The sequence below is a fragment of the Anabrus simplex genome, chromosome 1, assembly GCF_040414725.1.
Source record: "Anabrus simplex isolate iqAnaSimp1 chromosome 1, ASM4041472v1, whole genome shotgun sequence".
NCBI lineage: Eukaryota > Metazoa > Arthropoda > Insecta > Orthoptera > Tettigoniidae > Anabrus > Anabrus simplex.
The window spans coordinates 185,889,320-185,908,009 of NC_090265.1; positions in this window are offsets into that span (position 1 = coordinate 185,889,320).

Sequence of the window (18,690 nt, forward strand, 5' to 3'; positions counted from 1 at the left end):
CTATGAGCAATATTTTCACACCATTTATAGCAGGGACTGGCTGCATAAGGAATGGCATTACTAGCATCGCTCATACCTCAGTCACTTTCATATTGTCAAAGCCAATGATAAGACGGAGATAGATCATTGAAAGTATGATAGCAGCGCTATAATGAAGCATAAACGGCATGCTGAGGAGTACGATAGTGTGCCAGTGCTCAGTTTGCCATTACCAGCAGGTTGAATTGAGGTGGAGAGTGTGGAAGCTACATTCTGTTCTAACCTGTGTTAGCAGAGATGCAAAAATATTATATCCATCAAGAAATAGTAATAAGTGGACCTTGAACGAAAACCAAACAACGAGATAAATTTCTAATTGGACGCGGCGTATTACCGGAGTAGGATAGTCACTGTCTTCTCTCCAAGGTGACCGCGGTTCGAATCCCGGCAAATACAGTCAGGATCTTTAATAAAATTCCATGACCTTATGGTTATGATTCCACGTAGAACTGATTGTCTCATGGCTATGATCACGATATGAACAGTCACGTTGGTATACATTTACACCAATGTGACACCAATACTTGCGATTGAATTTGAGCAGGGGTCAGAACGGCAGAACACATCTACAATATCCTCTCCTATCTGACTGAAAGTGATTACCCAAGGGACTCTTAATTTGGAAGAGTGTGTTAGATATTTCTTATCCGACCTCCCTTGGCTCTTCTGATCCTGCCGGTGTCTTTCATTTTCACGCCCTCCGTGGTCGTCACTGTCCTTCTGCCGATACCTTCATTCTCCAAAGGACCGGAAATCTTACGTTTCTTCCTCTGATTAGTGTTAAGAGAGAATGTTTGTCCAGGTGTACTTCCTCTTAAAACAAACAAATCGCCGGGCTGAGTAGCTCAGACGGTTAAAGCGCTGGCCTTCTAACCCCAACTTGGCAGGTTCGATCCTGGCTCAGTCCGGTGGTATTTGAAGGTGCTCTAATACGACAGCCTCGTGTCGGTAGATTTACTGGCACGTAAAAGAACTCCTGCGGGACTAAATTCCGGCACCTCGGCGTCTCCGAAAACCGTAAAAGTAGTTAGTGGGACGTAAAACAAATAACATTATTATTATTAACAAACAAATCACCGCCCAGACACTTCAAATGTCTGGGAAGGTACCACCAGGGTCATCACTGAACGGAATGTTATAATATTAATGCTTAGGGTACTCATTTAACATGGGTGGATTCAGTGCAAAGAAATTCTGGACATGTTTACTTTCCGTAAGAAACCATTAAGGAATGTATGAAATTCTAGAGTTTAGTGAGAAATATCTACCTTTTGAGAAGTCCAATATATGTTTGATTTCTAAGTTGTAAGAATCTCCAGTAATCCCTTTCCCTATGCCCACACTGCTGCAGTGGCGAGCTTGGAGTGAAGACCACCATCTACAGGAAGATCAGGTCATTTTGCTGTATACGCAAGGGTGAGGAATGTTCCGAGAAGAAAACAAAGAACCTTCTGTGTGTTCGCCGTGTCTAGTTGCTTTTATATTACTTCTGTGTTCAACTTGATGATGAGGATTGTTGTTTCAATTGACTTGCCTACGTAGTAAATGTATCTAATGTAAAGAAATGTCATTCATCCTCGAAGAATGAAGGTACCTGAGCTTAGAAGAACATAACCTTAGGAAAATGACAGAAGAACAACTACCAATAGGAAAATACTTATTTTAAGATTATGTAGATGACGGGTTTATATTTTACTCGAAACATTACAAGCTAAATAAACTTTTCACTAACTGCACGTGAACTTATGAACGAGAAGTTGAAGTAAATCTGTTTTAGCATGAAAATAAATAAGAAAAAGTTATGAAGGGCTTCCATGATGATAATCTAAAGGCTGACATCTGGTTAGAAGGTAGAAAATGCCAAAAGCAAATCACAGGTAGGTTAGCACAATCAAAACAGGGATTTGACGAAAAGAACGTTCTACTGACATCCAAAACCATGTAGCTAATAATACGGAAGAGATTTATAAAAACAAACGTTTGGAGTGTTGCAACATATGGACACTGGAAAAGACTAACACCATACAAAGTGTGGTACTGGAGACATGTCTAGTTGCGGTTAGAAAGAAAGGAAAAGGAATAAATAAGGGCTTCTTCTAACACAGGAAAGGTACAACCTCCTTAATGTCTTTGAGAAAAGGAAAACTCAATTTATCGACCCCCTAGTAAGACACTTAAATTGGTGCACTTCGTTACTGAAAGGGCGTGTTGAAGGCAAAATGCCCAGATGAAAAATAAGAGGAACATTTCTCGATACTGTCAAACAGGGACGATCTTATTAAGAAATCAAACACTGGCTGAAAGAAGGCAGCAAATGCACTACCGACCTCTGCGTTGAGGAAAGATGATAATTTCACATTTCGATTTCAGGTTTCAATCAACTAAGGTGTCCTTAACTCATCTGTTTGGCATCCGTAGGTGTAGAATGAAGGCAATTATTCATCCGGTGTCCTTATTAACCATTCATTTCTGAAACCATCAGTTGGGAGGTCTTAAGAATTGTGTTCTAACATGCGATTAGGCTCTCTGCTCATCTCTTCGAAGTTCCACGATCGAATTCCTACTCAGTCAGCTGACATTCTAATTAATGCTATGCGATTAATGTTCTTTCGATATTGCTATAGGTTTTAACCCTCATAGACCAGAGTTTCTCCACAAATTTCAACGAAATTTATCCTCCTGAAAGTTACAAAATACACGAACTTTAAACAGAAACTTTTATCTTTTTGAATCTTTACTGGCATTCATAGTACTTCATTGTGCATGTATGAAACGTACCGTATTACCACTTGTGACTTCCAGTGCGTGTTGTACAAAAGGTAAATTATGTTTCAGACGTTATATACATTTAAGATCGAAAAGATTGTATTTGTCGTGTCAGGTGCAATTCAGCCAGGTTTGTTTTATTAGTCTTGTAACCAATCTTCACTACGTCCTAATGTTACGAAGAGGGAAACTTTCTCCTGCTTATCCCCGATATTTCTGGGGTCGCTGGAGTCACCTGAAGACCGAATGCTCTTCCAGAATCCATCTGATTTTTCGGGTGAAAAGGGTTCATAAAGTGTCAGAAAATCAATTGATACTAATTTCTCGCATATTTAAGCACACTTAAGTGTCAATCGATTTCTCGCCGAGCTAAATTCTGGAGACAAAGGCAGCCAGTCGTGGAGTTAACCTCTCCATCCATTTACAGTTCGAGGTTCACTTTGACTCCGGGGGGATATTGCATCTACAAGAGGAAGCCTACAATCAAACAGCAAATAGTAATTTATATGTATTCAGAGGCGCATTCCTAGTAAGTAACAGTATCCAGAACTCGGTGCTAAACTTCGCATCACCCTCGAAAGGCCTCTTCCGACTCATAGTTAAATGCGCCAGGAAGGCCAACATACTGGCTAACACACATAATCCAGTCAACAATGAACCTGACAAGAACAAAGTCGAGAATCATTGGTCACAATTCGAACGAACGCTCACCGAGACCTCTCAGGACTATATCAAGATCCTCTTCGGAGATTTTAATGCTCAAATCGGCAGAGAACGAAAACTCTGGCATATTATTGAGAATTTCTCCGCACACAAAAGGACATAGCTTAATCCGCGTAACTTACGCTGAATGGTCAACCTCCAGCTAATGTCCACGCTTTAAGAAACCACCATGGAAAATGACCAACTAGAAATAAATCAATCAGCCACTTAGGTGAATACTAGGTCGACCATATGGCGATCACTAGAAAGTTCTCTTCCGAAATTATGAACGTGAGAGTACGTCAGGGTTATGTAGAGACAACCACAATCTCTCACAAATCAAAATTCGCTTCGAATTCAATCGGGAAACTATCAAAAACGTAATATCCCACGCATCGATTCAAATACTTAAAAGAACACGCACAGGTGTTCGTGCAATCATTGCAGACACCCGTTCTGGCATGGATCACACTTCTTGAGACCATCCAGGAATCATCAAGAACACTCGGCCAGCGAGAGTATCACGGAAACCTCAGACTGCGACAGTATCCCGTATTCAAGCCTGGAAGAACTTTCACAACCACCGAAGAGCAGAGAATGGAAGAAGAACATTTTAGAAACACAGAATCGAACATCCAAAAACAATCAGACGAATCAAACGCACATACCACCTCAAAATATCGGAGTAAATTGATAATGACTTCAGAAGGAACAATACGCGAAATTTCTACCTAACTTTTAGGGAAGAAATAACTACAGTGAAACCTCGGAATGCGAGTAACTTGCTCTACGAGTGTTTTGCAAGACGAGCAAACATTTTAAAGGAATGTGATAAGCGAGTGAGGTTCCGCATTACGAGTGTCACGTGTGTCTATGTCTTCCCCTCCTCTGTTCCTTTGTTGAATGGATGAACCATTTTTTTGGTCCTGTAGTGAAGAAATACCTTTCAGAAAATAACCTGCCGCTCAAAGTCTTGCTGGTTATGGACAATGCTCCTGCTCATCCTCCAGGCCTTGAGGACGACTTACTGGAGGAATTCAAGTTCGTTAAGGTTGAGTTCCTTCCTCCCAACACTACTCCACTACTCCAGCCCATGGGTCAGCAAGTCATTTCGAACTTCAAGAAGCTATGCACCAAAACACTATTTCAACGACGCTTCGAAGTGACCGAAGAAACAAACCTTACCCTCTGAGAGTTTGGGAGAAATCATTTCCCCATCGTGAACTGTCTGAAGTTCATCGATAAAGCCTGGGATGGAGTCACCAAGAGAAATCTCACTTCCGCTTGGGGAAAGCTGTAGCCTGACTGTGTTCGTGGACATGACTTTGAGGGAACTGTTGGTGACAATGAGCCGCCGATCGTCGATGAAACTGTGTCCTTAGGGAGGGAAGAGTATGGGGCTGGAGGTGAATGACGTGGGCATTCAAGAGCTGGTGGAAGAACATAGCCAGAGACTGACCACCAGGATGAGGTTATGGAGGAGATCTCATCCGGGGAAGAGGAGGAGGAAAAAATGGAATCTCTAACTTCAACTGAGATTCGGGAGAAGTGCAAAATGTGTAAAACGGTGCAAAAATTTTGTAGAAAAACACCACCCGAATAAGGCTGTAGCAGTGCGAGCGATGAATCTGTTCAACGACAATGCAGTGTCACATTTTCGTGAAATCTTCAAAATGAGGCAAAGGCAACAGTCATTGGATAGGTTCCTCGTTAAGTTGCACAAAAAGAAAACAATTCCAGTGAGCCAACAGATAGCAGTGATTCCGTTCGTGAAATTCGTGCTACACAGTAACTCTTCTCATGTCATTTTTCGTCTCCCTCACAACAACAACGATTCTATTGTAAGGAAAAGTGCACTTTAATTTTTCTACGTTATATTTTGTTTTAGAAATGGTATGCGAATAAATATTTTTGTGTTGTGGACGAATCATCCGCGTTTCAATTGTTTCTTATGGGAAAACTTGCTTTGATATACGAGCGCTTTGTATTACAAGCATGTTGCCGGAACGAATTATGCTCGCAATCCAAGGTTCCACTGTAATGACAAGCCGCCCAGCCTTTGTTTCCAACGCCCCAACGGAACACTCGAGACAAACCAAAGGCCAACTGTGACATCATGAAGCAGTTCTTCGAGAAGTTACACAACTATGAACCACCTACAGAGAAACCAAATTAGAAATATTTGCTGCAAACCAGGACTAACTCGTAAGTTTCACCGGCACATGATGAGATACGAAATATAATTTTACATCTTAGAAACAATAAAGCACCAGGGGAAGACGGCGAAATCGTTGAGATGCTCATGACCAGAGGTGAACACCTAGTTGACAGGCTACAAGCCATCATTGCGAATATATGGGAGAGCAGAATCATACCTGCAGCTTGGAAAACTGCTTTGATTCACCTACTACACAAAAAGGGCGAATACCAGGTAGGCTTTCGACCACGCCGATCGTGCGCGGAACAGATCTGGAACTTCAAGATGATACTCCAGAACGGCCAGTCGAACCTCACAGTGGTTACTTTCGTAGGCTTTACAAAGTCCTATTTAATGTATTGCGGAAATACAGTGTAGTGATAAAATGACTGTATTAATCCAACAGAATTTGATAGACACATCTAAAGTGAAATTCATAGGCGAAATCTCTGAACCTTTTGAAATCAGAACAGCAATGAGAAAGGTGTTGTGTAGTCCCCACTCCGGTACAACCTGGTATTAGATAAGACAAGAATAGCCAACAAAATCTGTGCAGAAAAAATCGTAAAGCCTACACAATCACCGGAATATCTCCCAGAAGCAATCTACACGATTGAGACACAACCATTAACCACCAAGATCAAAACGCCGAGGAAATAGAACGGCAGGTACTGAGGAAAATATTCGGTCCGAAGGTTCAAGGTTTAAGGCTGGATGAGCCAAATCTCTGAATAACTCTATTCACTGACTTAACGATTCATCGCTCGAAAAAGACGTATGGAATTCTATGGACATACAGTATATCACGAATGGACGATTCGCGTTTGATCAAAAAGTCGTTCCCACTCATCAATGGAACTTGACAAACCGAAGTACGCTGGCAAGAAGACACCAAAAGAAAGGATCTCATACAAGTTAGTATTGACCTAGTGGCAAATACACAGACTACATATAGACGGAAAATAAACTCGCACAAGTTCACACCCAAGGAAATGGCGACTAGCAATTTGAAACGCACAAAAGCGTCGACACAACAAAGGTGACAGACTCATAGCGAGAGTATGAGGAAGTTTTGGGAAACCAGTACTAACTAATGGTTCTACGTAATAATAATAATAATAATAATAATAATAATAATAATAATAATAATAATAATAATAATAATAATAATAATAATAATTGTACCGGTCGGTACACCTCTACGCCGCACATTTGAATTTTCCGCCTTAAAGTACGGAAATTTTGTGATTACGAAGTTGTCAGTACTGTGTAGATTTCAACGTATTTTGTTTTCTATTGATCAAGAAGTGTGGACATTCTCTCATAGATGTCTCTACTGTAAAACTGGGATCATGCACCCTGGTGCGAAGTGAATGAACTTTCTTGAAGAAATCTTGTATTCAGAAGTTTTTGTCTTTATTAACTTTTGTTCTTCATTTGTGGGTTGGCAATATTAATCTTTCTTTCCGCCAGTTTTGAACTTAGCCAATCAGTAATTTCTGCAATTAATTTCCAACCAATCCTAGGTCTCTTCTTCTATTTTTATGTATAACTTTTAGCCAGCCAATAAAGTTGAGTGGGTGTGTCTTAATTATTCATGAAAGGTCTCGAATCTTCCCTGAGTGTATAAAAACTGCAGATTTTCACGGCTCCTGGCCACTCGAACAACATCTAGCCTAGTGTATGGAAGTGTAGCAGGAGGCGGGAAGCGCCTCTTTCATCCGGCAGCAGCTCTTCACCAAGGTAATGGCCACTTAACTTCTTTATTTCTCGCTAGCTCAGCAGTCTAAACCGCGGGGAAGGTCCGAAACCTTTACTATGTAACCTATCTTGTAACATGTAATTTGCCGTCGCTTTTGTAAAAACTTAATCTATCTTTAACTGTAAATCGGGGATAGAGAGTGCTTTACCCTCTTGAGCTCCCCTTCATTTTTGGTTTGAGGTGACTACGTTTTGTAACTGTTTCTTCCCTTCTGTAATGTCTTAAAGTTTCATCATACGAGTCACCTCCCTAGCTTGGGAATAGCCCCTGTGCCATCGGCCTAATGCCTCTTAGGTTTTAAAATGTGTATTTAGGAGTGCTAATTCACGCCTCCTTTCCTTTCTTGCATTTCGGGCCATTTAAATTAACCTATTATTTTTCTTTTTCTTTAAAGGCCCTGTAGGCTGGGTACGAGATACCCCTGTTTAATTCTTGTAAGTTGTGCCTTGATGGCAAGTGATTGTAAAGTCTGGTATTACCCTTATAAGCTTGAAAAATTGAGAGCGGGTTAGCTTTTTATTTGTGGTATAAGTGCCTCTAGGAGGCCTGACATGTTTTTTCTTTTTGAGCTTATGCTCCTTGAATGAAGGGGTTTTCTGCCCTTTGAACAAATGAGTGTACCTTGGGGAAGTTGGGCTAATAGCTCAAGGATTGTGTAATTGGGGCTCGAAGCCCAGAACTTTTAAGGACCCCGAAACTCGGGCTTTCGTTTGTAAAAATTATACCTTGTACCTGATTAGTGGATAGTGGTTGAATTGTTGTTATCTGTTTAAATTCTATGTAAAATTTGTTAAGTTTTTCTACTTATGAAAATATAAGCTTTATTGAAGTTTTAATTCATCTTTCGACCTTGTAGTTAGACCCATTCCAGCCCGCACCTTCTTTCACCTCTGGCTTCCACGGGTAACCCCGTAACAACAACAACAATAATAACAACAACAACAACAACAACAATAATAATAATAATAATAATAATAATAATAATAATAATAATAATAATAATAATAATAATAATACCGAGTGAGTGGCTGTGCGGTTTGGGTCACGTAGCTGTCAGCTTGGATCCGGAAAATGGTGGGTTTTAACCACACTGTCAGCAATCCTGAGGTGGTTTCCCGTGGTTTCCCATTTTCAGACCATGCAGGCTGTACCTTAATTAACACCACGGTGGCTTCCATCCCATTCCTAGCCTTTTCCTACTCCATTGTCGTCGTTAGACCTACATTTGTCGGAGCGACGTAAAGCAAATTGTATAATAATAATAATAATAATAATAATAATAATAATAATAATAATCATCACGAAACAGTGGCGCACACAGCACATTAAGGACCTTGGACTACCAAGGCTGCCTATCCCGAAAGCCTGCAAGTTATGGAGTGTTGTATCGTCAGCGTGACGAGACATCCTCAGCTTTACTTCTCCAACCAGGTTCGCTATCTCTCGTATCAGAAAGCTTCTCAGTTGGTCTCACGACGTATGGTGCACCCCGTTTAATACATCAGTCCAGAATTAAAATCTCTCGAGTGGCCGAGAATCGAAGACAGATGTGTTAGGCACGTTACCAGTATGCCACGGGAATGGAGATAATAATAATAATAATAATAATAATAATAATAATAATAATAATAATAATAATAATAATAATAATAATAATAATTTTACAATCTGCTTCACGTCGCACCGACACAGATAGGTTTTTTGGCGACGATGGGATAGGAAAGGCCTAGGAGTGGGAAGGGAGAGTCCGTGGCCTTAATTAAGGAACAGCCCCAGCATTTGCCTGGTGTGAAAATCGAAAAACACGGAAAACCATATTCAGAGCTGCCGACAGTAGGGTTCGAACCCACTATCTCCCGGACGCAAGCTCACAGCTGTGCGCCCCTGACCTCACGGCTAACTCGCTCGGCAGGTCAGTGTTTATTATCGCCTTTAAAAAATAGCTCTTATCTATTTCAATGTTCATAGATTTCATTCGTTCGACTAGAAATCCTTTTTCTTAGATTATCAACCACTAACAAGACGTTTGTATCTAACCAGTCGATAGATGAAGTGTCATGCACGACCCTTATTCGGCATGGCATGGCATGGCGACGGAGTTGTCAGTCTTTAACTCTTTACTGCATGAATTATTTTTCGTTTTCGTTACCTTGTAAATGTGATGGGGAGGGCGTACGTAAAATAAACGGTGGTTGGTACGCGTGGATGTTGACGGGGTGGAAGTACCTTTGGTTGTAGGGCTGTTTGTCTTATGTAAAAAAAACAAGGCAACACTGGTATATGTCTTTAATTGACTGTACAGTTGAAGGTGTGCCGTAAAACTACCTCTGTCCACAATCTGTATCCATTTATACAGGTGAAACGTTATATGTTGTCTGAGAGCAACAGTATGCAGTGAAGGATTAAGGTTACACTCTCTTCTAGAGTCTAAAATACCGGGCGAGTTGGCCATGCGGTTAGGGGCGCGCGGCTGTGAGCTTGCATAAGGGAGATCGTGGGTTCGAATCCCACTGTCGGCAGCCCTGAAGATGGTTTTCCGTGGTTTCCCATTTTCATACCAGGCAAATGCTGGGGCTGTACCTTAATTAAGGCCACGGCCGCTTCCATCCAACTCCTAGCCCTTTCCTAGCCCATCGTCGCCATAAGACCTCTCTGTGTCGGTGCGACGTAAAGCAAAATAGAAAAAAAAAGAGAGTCAAAAATGTTTCTTACCATCTGGAGTCTTTGCCTTCTAATGTCTAGAAAGAATTGTTTCTAGCGATGTAGTGTTTTTTTTTAAATGTTCCTTTTTATAGCACATAGAGTCTTAAATAGATTATTTTCACCTTGAGTTTCAAGAATGTTATTTTATAGCATCTAGAATTTGTTTAAGTAATTGTTAGGTTCTTCAGTCTAACGGAACTAATTATGAGTAGTGGATTTATAAATTGTCAGAAAAAGAACAATTTTAATGGAATTATATGTTTCGTTCCTGAAAGGACATCATCAGATTTAATCAAATCAAACTCAAGTATTTATGTAATTTAGGTAGTTTATAAACTTATCACTCAAAATTATCAATCAATACTGATCTGCATTTAGGGCAGTCGCCCAGGTGGCAGATTCCCTATCTGTTGCTTTCCTAGCCTTTTCCGAAATGATTTCAAAGAAATTGGAAATTTATTGAACATCTCCCTTGGTAAGTTATTCCAATCCCTAACTCCCCTTCCTATAAATGAATATTTGCCCCAGTTTGTCCTCTTGAATTCCAACTTTATCTTCATATCGTGAACTTTCCTACTTTTATAAACGCCATTCAAACCTATTCGTCTACTAATGTCATTCCACGCCATTTCTCCGCTGACAGCTCGGAACATACCACTTAGTCGAGCAGCTGTTCTTCTTTCTCTCAATTCTTCCCAACCCAAACATTGCAACATTTTTGTAACGCTACTCTTTTGTCGGAAATCACCCAGAACAATTCGAGCTGCTTTTCTTTGGATTTTTTCCAGTTCTTGAATCAGGTAATCCTGGTGAGGGTCCCATACACTGGAACCATACTCTAGTTGGGGTCTTACCAGAGACTTATATGCACTCTCCTTTACATCCTTACTACAACCCCTAAACACCCTCATAACCATGTGTAGAGATCGGTACCCTTTATTTACAATCCCATTTATGTGATTACCCCAGTGAAGATCTTTCCTTATATTAACACCTAGATACTTACAATGATCCCCAAAAGGAACTTTCACCCCATCAACGCAGTAATTAAAACTGAGAGGACTTTTCCTATTTGTGAAACTCACAACCTGACTTTTAGCCCCATTTATCAACATACCATTGCCTGCCGTCCATCTCACAACATTTTCGAGGTCACGTTGCAGTTGCTCACAATCTTGTAACTTATTTATCACTCTATAGAGAATAACATCATCCGCAAAAAAGCCTTACCTCCGATTCCACTCCTTTACTCATATCATTTATATATATAAGAAAACATAAAGGTCCGATAACACTGCCCTGAGGAACTCCCCTCTCAACTATTACAGGGTCAGACAAAGCTTCACCTACTCTAACTCTCTGAGATCTATTTTCTAGAAATATAGCAACCCATTCAGTCACTCTTTTGTCTAGTCCAATTGCACTCATTTTTGCCAGTAGTCTCCCATGATCCACCCTATCAAATGCTTTAGACATGTCAATCGCGATACAGTCCATTTGACCTCCAGAATCCAAGATATCTGCTATATCTTGCTGGAATCCTACAAGTTGAGCTTCAGTGGAATAACCTTTCCTAAAACCGAATTGCCTTCTATCGAACCAGTTATTAATTTCACAAACATGTCTAATATAATCAGAAAGAATGCCTTCCCAAAGCTTACATACAATGCATGTCAAACTTACTGGCCTATAATTTTCAGCTTTATGTCTATCACCCTTTCCTTTATACACAGGGGCTACTATAGCAACTCTCCATTCATCTGGTATAGCTCCTTCGACCAAACAATAATCAAATAAGTACTTCAGATATGGTACTACATTCCAACCCATTGTCTTTAGTATATCCCCAGAAATCTGATCAATTCCAGCCGCTTTTCTAGTTTTCAACTTTTGTATCTTATTGTAAATGTCATTGTTATCATATGTAAATTGTATTATTTCTTTGGCCTTAGTCTCTTCCTCTATCTCGACATTATCCTTGTAACCAACAATCTTTACATACTGCTGACTGAATACTTCTGCCTTTTGAAGATCCTCACATACACACTCCCCTTGTTCATTCATTATTCCTGGAATGTCCTTCTTGGAACCTGTTTCTGCCTTAAAATACCTATACATACCCTTCCATTTTTCACTAAAATTTGTATGACTGCCAATTATGCTTGCCATCATGTTATCCTTAGCTGCCTTCTTTGCTAGATTCAATTTTCTAGTAAGTTCCTTCAATTTCTCCTTACTTCCACAGCCATTTCTAACTCTTATTTCTTTCCAGTCTGCACCTCCTTCTTAGTCTCTTTATTTCTCTATTATAATAAGGTGGGTCTTTACCATTCCTTACCACCCTTAAATGTACAAACCTGTTTTCGCATTCCTCAACAATTTCTTTAAACCCATCCCAGAGTCTGTTTACATTTTTATTTACCATTTTCCACCGATCATAGTTACTTTTTAGAAACTGCCTCATACCTGCTTTATCAGCCATATGGTACTGCCTAACAGTCCTACTTTTAAGACCTTCCTTTCTATCGCATTTATTTTTAACTACCACAAAAACAGCTTCATGATCACTAATACCATCTATTACTTCAGTTTCCCTATAGAGCTCATTTGGTTTAATCAGCACCACATCCAGGATATTTTTCCCTCTGGTTGGTTCCATCACTTTCTGAATCAGCTGTCCTTCCCATATTAATTTATTTGCCATTTTTTGGTCATGCTTCCTGTCGTTCGCATTTCCTTCCCAATTTACATCTGGCAAATTCAGATCTCCCGCTACAATCACATTTCTTTCCATGTCGTTTCCCACATAGCTGACTATCCTATCAAATAATTCCGAATCCGCATCAGTGCTACCCTTTCCCGATCTGTACACTCCAAATATATCAAGTTGCCTATTATCTTTAGAAATGAGCCTTACACCTAGAATTTCATGTGTCTCATCTTTAACTTTTTCGTAGCTTACAAATTCTTCTTTCACCAGAATGAAAACTCCCCCTCCCACCTTTCCTATCCTATCTTTACGATACACACTCCAGTGCCGTGAGAAAATTTCTGCATCCATTATATCATTTCTCAGCCATGATTCAACTCCTATTACAATATCTGGTAAATATATATCTATTAAATTACTTAATTCTATTCCTTTCTTTACAATACTTCTACAGTTCAGCACTAACAATTTTATGTCATCCTTACTTGATTCCCATTTCCCTGTTCCCTTATCACCGCTCCCTAGGCCATCCCGTTTCCCTGAATGTACCTCCCTATTACCCTTCCAAACAAATTTCCTAACTTATACGTACCACTGCGGTTTAAATGAAGGCCATCCGAGCGCAGATCCCTATCCCCTACCCACCCATTAGGATCTAGAAATTTCACTCCCAGTTTCCCACATACCCACTCCATAGTCTCATTTAAATCCCCAATCACCCTCCAGTCAGTATCCCTCCTACACAGTATTCCACTAATAACAATCTCCGCTTTCTTAAACTTCACCCGTGCTGCATTTACCAGATCCCACACATCTCCAACTATGTTGGTAATATCAGCTTGCCTTACGTTGTTGGTACCAACGTGAAACACTACCACCTTCTCCTTCCCCTCCTCCCACTCTTCTACTTTCCTCAACATCTGCCTCAACCTAATTCCTGGATAACATTCTACCCTGGTTCCCTTTCCTCCACACACTTTCCCCACGTGTCTAACGATGGAATCCCCCATGACCAGAGCCTCAACCCTACCCACCTCATTTGATCCCCTCCCCTCCTGGTCAGCCCTATCTTTCCTGATAGCTGCAGAAGCTACTTCCTCCTTCCTTTTCTCCTTCCCATGACCCTGTTCTACCTGTCTTTTCCTATCCTCTACTCTACATTTCCCTTTCCTACCTTTTCCCTTCCTCCTACTTCCATGCATCTCAGCAACAGTTCCCTGTCTCTCATCTTCCCTCTGTTGTTCTACCTGGAGTGACTCGTACCGATTTCGCACAGACACCTGTCCTGAATTCTGATCCTGAATAGAGCCCTTGGCCTGCAATCTCCTTCCCCTTAGAACGTTAGACCACCTGTCTTCTACAACTCCTCCCTTTCCTTCCCCTCCCTCTTGTATACCTACTGTAACCTGTACATTGTTTGAGGGAGTCCTATCTTCCTTCCTGTCTTCTGTGAGAATCCTAATTATCTCCCTCAAACTTTCCAACTCCTCCCTCATACCCCTCAATGCCTCACCACACCCACAGTAAGTACACTCGCGCTCCTTAGCCATTCTTTACGGGGGAAAAATTATAAATTAAAAAAATAAAGTAACTTATTTGCAAAAAAAATAAATGAACGGAGGGATATATTGTCTGGGATAGTTTCGGCACACTGAAGAACCTAACAGTTATAAAAATAAAAATATTTAGAATCTTCAATACATTGTTTTATTACCGTCCAGTGCCTGATTTTTAGCATCTCGAGTCTTAAAATTATTATTGATTTATTAAAACAACAAAACTAGGTGTTTTCTAAAAACATTAAGTAGGCCTTTCCCGGACACTGTGAAATACATTTATTTTACCACACATGTGCAATAAAGTAACTTAAGCGCACACTTCATGGCCCTTACCTCCATGAAGTTAGTGATTATTTCCTGTGAAGATAACACATTCTATATAACTGAGCGATTGGGCCATGCATCCCACTGTCGGCAGCCCTAAAGATGATTTTCCGTGGTGTCCCCCATTTTCACACCAGACAAATGTTGGAGCTGTACCTTAATAAAGGCCGCAGCCGCTACCTTCCCAGTCCTAGTCCTTTCCCATCCTTATGTCGCCGAAATCCGTCAGTGAGTCAGTACGACGTTAAACCACCAGAAAAATAATAAATAAATAAATAAATAAATAAATAAATAAATAAATAAATAAATAAATAAATAAATAAATAAATAAATAAATAAATAAATAAGTAAATAAATTATAACATGACAAATATTTTATTGCTATAAAATAAAGTAAGATATTTAACGACTTGGTATTTTGGACATAACATTATCCAGGTTATTTTAAGGTAGGGTACGTTCCATAAATTATAATACATAATACCAAAAATTCCGACAAGTTATACATAATCCTATTTCTTTTTCATGTGTTTCTTCCCACAGAACTGATGTTTTCACTATGGCAGTAGTTAAAATTATATATTCAAGTTATGCGATGTGATCTTTTTTAACACTGCAATAATTTAAGGTACGCCTCTGTGGTGTAGTGGTTAGTGTTATTAGCTGCCAACCCCCGAGGCCCGGTTCGATTTCCGGCTCTGCCACGAAATTTGAAAAGTGGTACGTGGGGTGGAACGGGGTCCACTTAGCCTCGGGAGGTCAAATGAGTAGAGGAGGGTTCGATTCCACTCTCAGCCATCCTGGAAGTGGATTTCCGTGGTTTCCCACTTCTCCTCCGGAGAAATGCCGGGATGGTACCTAACTTAAAGCCACGGCCGCTTCCTTCCCTCTTTCCTGTCTATCCCTTCCAATCTTCCATTCACCCCACAAGGCCCCTGTTCAGCATAACATGTGAGGCAGCCTGGGAGATTTACTGGTCATTCTCCCCAGTTGTATCCCCGACCCAATGTCTGACGCTCCAGGACACCGCCCTTGAGGCGGTAGAGGTGGGATCCCTCACTGAGTCCGAGGGAAAAACCAACCCTGGAGGGTAAACATATTAAGAATAATAAGAAGAAATAGAAGAAGAATTTAAGACGTTACATGGGCATTTCTCCTCATCTCTATTTTATTGATGCACAGACATCGAAATCATGACTAAATATGAATGGTGTAAATGGTGTAAAATCTGTACTCAAACATTTACAATAAGCAAAACAATGCTCGAGTGAGATCAGCTAGTGGTGTGTTGGGAGAAAAAAAAAAAAAAAGAGGGCTCGTGTATTAGTAAAAAAAAAATGAATAGTTTGGTTAAAGCAAAAAGAAGGGATTTGGAAGGTAGCGGCCGTGGGACCTTTATTTCAGGAACCATCCCGGTATTTACCTGGAGGGAGAGAGGGAAACCCACGGTAAAGCCTCTCTCAGGATGGTCGACCCGGGAATCGAACCCAGTATCTCCCGAATGCTGGGTACGAGCCGCACTTAAGCGACTGTAGCTACCGAGCTCGGTGCTGTTCGATCAATGACTTGCCCGTTTAGACGGGCGCAGCGCAAGTTAGTGCTTCTCTCCTAAAAGTGAACTTCTAGTTTTAATTTTGGATGAAACGATCTGGGAATATTAAACCATGTTGAAGCTGGGGATCTGTTCAGCTTAGCAGTCTCCCGTGATCGATATGCTGTTTTTCTTTCAGGAACGAGAGATGCCGTTCTATAATAATTATTTCTTTTTTAAGTATAATACTGTTGCGATATGTTTTCTTTTTTCACGTAGTTTACAAATATATTACTCAAAATTAGTTTCTGCAGATTGAAGAACATAACTGTTATTAAAAAAGTAGTTCTAAATGCTATAAAGTATCCTTTTTTAAACACTAGGTTTGAAGGTTTGAAATGAGGTTCATTCAATCACGAGAAGGCAAATGAGTTGACAAGTGGACTGAAGTCTACTTTCCAGTACCAAAAAATGTTTTTCTTGGTCGTTTCCTAAATTAATAACTACAGACATTGTGATAGTACATATATCACACCCCCGAATTATATGTAGAAGGTAGAGATATTATTGTCAGTATTCGATTTATTATTATTATTATTATTATTATTATTATTATTATTATTATTATTATTATTATTATTATTATCATCGGTATTTCATTTGTATGTTTTGTCATTTATATTTATAAGCTGGAAGATATCCACATATGTAGGTATGAGTAATTTGTTTTGCACGAGTGGGAAAACATCGCTTTAATAACTCTGGTAATTTGAATGAGTCATCTGGCTACCCCAGTTTGTTGTGATGTACTTGTGTCGGGAAATTCATGAGTCATGTATATATCCCAGCCTGATGAGATGAGCTTGTTGTTGTACCAGGGAAATTTGATGATTCATGGAAAACTCCCGAGTGATTGTTTATAACTTGGGAGAAAGAAGGGGTTCACTCATGATTGGTGGGCAAGCACCAATCCATACGTATCATCTGAGAGGAGGGGGATGTTGATGTCTATAAAGGTTGTTCATACGGCGGCAACCAGTGACATTGTAAGGGTGATTGTAGAGGTGATTGTAAAGGAACGAGAAGGAAGATAACTACAACTACAACTGAGGCACTGTACGGGAAGGAAGTGGTGCTGATACACGGTACTGGAGTGACACGGCTGCAATGGACTGGACTTCAAACGTTTGTGGAGCGTAGTCTTGTTATGTTCGTAGAAAGTGGATGATTGTGGAGAGTGCTTGCGCATTAAGTATTGTAGCACTTGTGGTGGCCTAGCATTATATGTTGGTGAAAGCTATCTCAGACTTTCCATAATTTATGTTGAGGATCGACAGACGTGTGTATATATCTTTACAAGTGTTAAAATATGTGAACACAGTAGTACAAGGTACAGTATCTGTGTGATGTGATAACTGCCGATTATGAGAATCGGTAAGTCGAATTGATATAGAGACAGTGAAGGGTATTTATCTTCATACATGTACATTGTTCATCGGACTATTTACAAATGGTAACTTAGTTCTCGCTTTCGTTTTCCCACGATTTTCATTATTATTGTTGTTGTTGTAAATATGGAGTCTTCCAGCAATATTTTATGTGTGTATTATATGTATAATGTTGTATGTTGATGAGGTGCTCATGCACGGAATTTGTTCAGAATATAGTTAGCTATTTTAGAATCAGTATTATTGATGAACTTAGGTGCAGTTCCTACCTAATTAGTTGTTTTCAGGAGGTTAGGTAAGGCCTGCAGCAGATGTACCAGTACGCAGCATTATGTACACGCCCTGGGATATAAAGTTTATCATGCTCTTATCTAAATTCGAGGGATCCATTCTGGTGAACTCTGGCGCCCATACTACGGACATTTCGGTTAATTATGCTTATTAATTTCATTAAGTTTTTGAGTAATTTTATTTATATATTTTTATTTATGATTTTATTTATCAGTAGTCATCACAAAAGTTACAACATATTGGAGAAGTATAGAGCATAGCTCTCTCAGACGCGAGGGTAAATTTTACACAAAAAATAAAAAACAAAACAAATAAAATAATAACATAAATCTGTATATTTTCTTCTTCTTTTTCTTCTTAATCTGCTTACCCTCCAGGGTCGGTTTTTCTCCGGACTCAGCGAGGGTTCCTATCACTACCGCCTCAAGGGCAGTGTCCTGGAGGGTGAGACATTGGGTCGGGGATACAACTGGTGAGAATGACCAGTACCTCTCCCAGGCGGCCTCACCTGCTATGCTGAGCAGGGGTCTAGCGGGGAATGGGAAGATCGGAAGGTATAGACAAGGAAGAGGGAAGGAAGCGGCCGTGGCCTTAAGTTAGGTACCATCCCGGCATTTGCCTGGAGGTGAAGTGGGAAACCACGGAAAACCACTTCCAG